Below are 4,900 nucleotides of genomic sequence, written 5' to 3' on the forward strand. Positions count from 1 at the left end.
ACATTAGAGAAAATAATTTAACTGAAATTTTGTAGTAAATGACATATAGAGAGGAATTTGAAAATATAGGGTACTTTGAGTGGGTTTTTTTCTGGTTTTCTTTCTCCTGTTTGGCTACCGGGAAACTTATAAACGAAATAGTGTGTAATTAGAACTTCGAAATCGTGATAGATATTTGGAATTAATCACATTTGAGAGGGTGTCGATATTAAACTCAAAACATAATTTTTTTAAAATAGGGCGGATTTAATATATGGTTTGAACTCGTGTTCAAGCATTTAAACATCGATTAGATTGATAATGGATTGAATTAAATTAGTATGGACTGATTAAAAGGAGCATTACAATGTTTATCAGAGTCTTATAGTAGAGATCTAATTTAATAACTATTAAATTAAAATATTAAACTTTATCTTGATCATATTGTACATCCACTTAATAAGATATTATTTTTATATAATTTTATAATATTAATTTTATAATACATTTATTTATTTATAATTTATTTAAAGATTCGCAAAAAATTAGAATAATTATAAGATAATATTTAAAACATCAAAATAATATATTTTATTTATATTTCAAGGATCAAATTGGTCATTAGCTCTTTAATTTAATGTGTCACGTCATGATTTTAATAGGAGACAATGAATGAGTGCAAAAAATGTAATAATTCAATAACGTTATAGCTATTACGTAAGTTTTAAAATTAAGTTGTGAAAACGTAATTTTATATAAAATTTGAGGACAAATGATATAGTTTACCCTTAAAAAATATGTAGATGAAGGCATCAATAACAAAATTATTGTTTGGTATAAAATTAAAACCAAATTTTAAAAATAATAATTAAAATCAAATCTTAATTTAATTAATAAATTACGTTGGGTTTATTTTAAATAATAAAAATTATTATTATATTAGTTTTAAACAATTTCAAATAATTTATATTTAAATATTATTATATTAATATAAATGTAAATTTAATATTTTCGTAAAGATAAATAATATTATCATAAGAATAAATATTATTTATTTTTTATAATTTTTCTTTTTCTTTTTTCTTCTTACGTGTAATTTCAAAAAAAAAAAACAAAAGCACACTCGAACCCGCATATTCTTGCTTTTACAATAATATCTATATCAATCGAGCTAAGACTCAATCGACATTTGTACATATATATAATGGTTCAATTCAATCTTTTAATTTCTTTACATTCACTATTTTTCTGAGCTCTTTAGAGTTTTTCATTTAAAGAATTCATGAGAGACTTATAATTTAGAGTTATTTATATATAACTCGATATTTTTATAAGCTATTTTGAGTTTCATCATTAAAGAAATTACAAATGACAGCTTACCGTTCAAGGTTATGGGCTTATAGTTTGAAATTATTTATATATAATATGATATATTATATATGAAGAGAGAAACAATAATGTTTAAAAATGTGTATCGATACTTATAAGAAAACACAAAGGAGTATTGGTTTGGAAATAACCCAGAGCCTAGTCATTCCAATAATTACTAAGTATGAGTTTGGATGGGCGGTGCGTTTACTTGTAGTTAGTGTAAAAACAGTTGTGGTGGTTAGATTAGATATTGTAGCAATACTGTAACGTGAAACAACTTTAGATGGAAAATGTTAGGCGTGCTATGTTTTAAATGTTAGGTTAGAATTGTATTGAATTTGTTTAGAAACTAGAACGATATATGTTAATGTAGTAAGGTTGACGTATATAGCGTGAAAGATGTATCCTAAGAATAGTATTTTGTATCGGTTTTCAATACTGTAACGTGAAACAACTTTAGGATGGAAAATGTTAGGCGTGCTATGTTTTAAATGTAGGTTAGAATTGTACTGAATTTGTTTTAGAAACTGGAACGATATATGCTAATGTAGTAAGGTTGACGTATATAGTGTGAAAGATGTATCCTAAGAATAATATTTTTGTATCGGTTTCAATAATGGTTTTTGAACATTAGTAACCAAGAAACCAACTTAGGCATAGTTGTAGAAAAGGACAACATATTAAGTTGTAAGCAATTGTATAATATAAGCGATTTCAAGGATTGCATTCTTGGTATTCGAGTTTATCTTCTAATTAACATAATTGCATTTTAAAGCCATTTACAGCAACACTATCATCTATGGCAGACAAAACCTTTCATATTCAATGTATCCTTGGTTGCCCTTGGCCATATTACTCCGTATGTTCATTTGGCCAACAAACTAGCAGAGAATGGCCACAAAATTTCCTTCTTTTGCCAGCCAAAACATTGCGCATGGTTGAGGCTTTCAATCTCCATCCGGATCTCGTGACCTTCATTCCGATCATCGTTCCACATGTTGAAGTTTGCCTCTTGGTGCCGAAACACAAATGACGTTCCTTTCCCTTTGCATCCTCTCATTATGACTGCCATGGATTGCACAGAACCAGATATTGAAGCTTACCTTCGTGAACTCAAACCCCATTTTGTTTTCTTTGATTTCACGTGTTGGTTGCCAACTTTGACTCGCAAGCTAGGCATCAAGTCTGTGGTCTATGTATCATTAGCTCCGGAACTATTGGTTATCTTCTTAGTCCTGCAAAAAGATTATTGAAGAGGTTTAACCAGCTTTGATCTCCTCGACCTCCAAAAGGTTTTCCATCTTCGAGTATAAGCTACGCATGTATGAAGCTCAAGGTTTAGCTCGTGACAACAATGGATTAGGAAGTGGTATTTCATTCGCAGAGCGCCATCTAAAGTTTTAGTGATTGTGATGCTATTGTTTCAAGACATGCAAGGAGATTGAGGCTATTGTGAATATATGGAATCAATTTGAAAAGCCAATGCTTTATGCTGGTCCAGTAGTGCCAGAGCCACCAACAATGGTGTTAGAAGAACGATGGGAAAGGTTATTAAGCAACTTTGAAGCCAAGACATTGATTTTGTGCCTTCGGGAGTGAATGTGTTTAAAAAGGATCATTCCAAGAATTAGTTTTAGGCCTCGAGCTAACAGGTCTACCATTCCTAGTCGCCCTGAAAGCACCAATGGAGCTCAAACAATCGAGTCAGCCTTACCAGAAGGATTCCAAGAAAGAGTAAATGGAACAGGTTCATCTATGGAGGTTGGGTACCACAACAACTAATCCTAAGGCACCCTTCCGTGGGGTGTTTCGTGATCATTGGGTCGGCTCTTTGGCAGAGGCTATGGTGAATGATTGTCAATTGGTGTTGGTACCATGTGGGACAATAATTAATGCAAGGTAATGGCTGGAGACTTGAGAATGGAGTAGAGTTGAGAAAAGTGAAAAGATGGTTATTTACAAAGGACATGTAACAAGGCAGTAAAACTCTAATGGATGTGATAGTGACTAGGAAGAGTAAAGCTAACCATGCAAATGGAAGAGTTCTTTAGCACCAGGGCTTGAAAATTATTACATCAATGATTTTGTTAGAAATTGAATAACTTGGTGTAAGGGTTCTTTAATTTTCGTTAATAACATTTTTTCTTATAAATTTATAATGAAATTTAATTCAAATTTATGATATATCTTCAAATTAGATGTAAATTGTAAATAAATTTCATGTTAAAATTTCATAAAGAAAATCATAAACCACCTCCATTAATAAATAATTTCATAAAATTAAATAATTTATTTTATAATAAACTATATTAATATTAGTGACAATATATAAATCTAGAATCCAATTAAATGAAATTCATAAAATTAATGTATTTTTATTACCTGAACAGTTAGATTTTTTTTTAAATTAAGACATATGAGATCTGAGGTTCACTTAATGATGAAATTAAAGGCAGAGGAGTAGTTAGGAGGACTGGCATGGCCCTGACCCCCCTAAAATGTAAAATTATATTTTGGCTCTTTAAATTTTTTAAAAATTTAAATTAGTAAAGGTAAAATTGTACTTAGCCCCCCTAAAATTATAAAAATTTGATTTAATTCTTTACAAATTATAAAGATATAAATTATAGAAAATTAAAATTTCATCCGGCCCCCCTAAAAAATTTTTCTGGCTTCGTCCCTGATAACGGTCTTATAACGGAAGGATTTGATTGATAAACCTCCAAAATTAAGGATGTATTAGAACTTTGTAAAGTTTCAGGACAATTTAAATATGAGAGTTTGGACATTTGTGCAATATACTCTATGATTAAAAATGCAGAAACAAAGGATATAAGTAATTACATATTATGTATTTAATTGTGTTAAAGTATCATATATATCATAAATTTATTATTTGTTTTATAACATTTTTTGGTATTTTATGTGTCATCTTAGGTTCAATTATTATTTAATAATAGATTTTTTTTTGTCGAAAAATAGAATTTTTATTTAATTTATGATAAAATATAAAATATTTAATACGGATCGAGTTTATATAAGTGAAATGATTTTGATCTATGACTTACAAACTTGTTTAGGGATTGGACCAATCAATCAAGCTCGAATATCTACATGATTTTGAGCAAAAGATATATAAAATAGAGGTGTTTAAGTTTGGTTAAAACCAAATTAATCGGTCGAATTAGTCTAATTCAATAATTAGTCGGTGGTGAATTTAGTTCGATATGTTGGTTAATGATTTTTAAAATTTCAGTTACGTTAATTTGATTTGAAATCGGGTAATTAACCGAAATAAAAATTATGTTATTATAATATATTTTATTTGTAATGTATTTTTTGAACATTATTTTTTATATTAATCGAAAAAATTATGTTGACACCATTTTGGATGAAAACGGGGTCGACTTGGATTTTAAAAATGAAACGGGAGTCGCCACCATCCTTTTTGACGAGTGTGATCGGTCACCTCAAAAAGTGATTGTTTTTAATAAATGATTTAATTTATTTAACAACAATTTTGGACTACGAAATCAGAAAATGAGTTCCG

The sequence above is a fragment of the Gossypium hirsutum genome, chromosome A06, assembly GCF_007990345.1.
Source record: "Gossypium hirsutum isolate 1008001.06 chromosome A06, Gossypium_hirsutum_v2.1, whole genome shotgun sequence".
Taxonomy (NCBI): domain Eukaryota; kingdom Viridiplantae; phylum Streptophyta; class Magnoliopsida; order Malvales; family Malvaceae; genus Gossypium; species Gossypium hirsutum.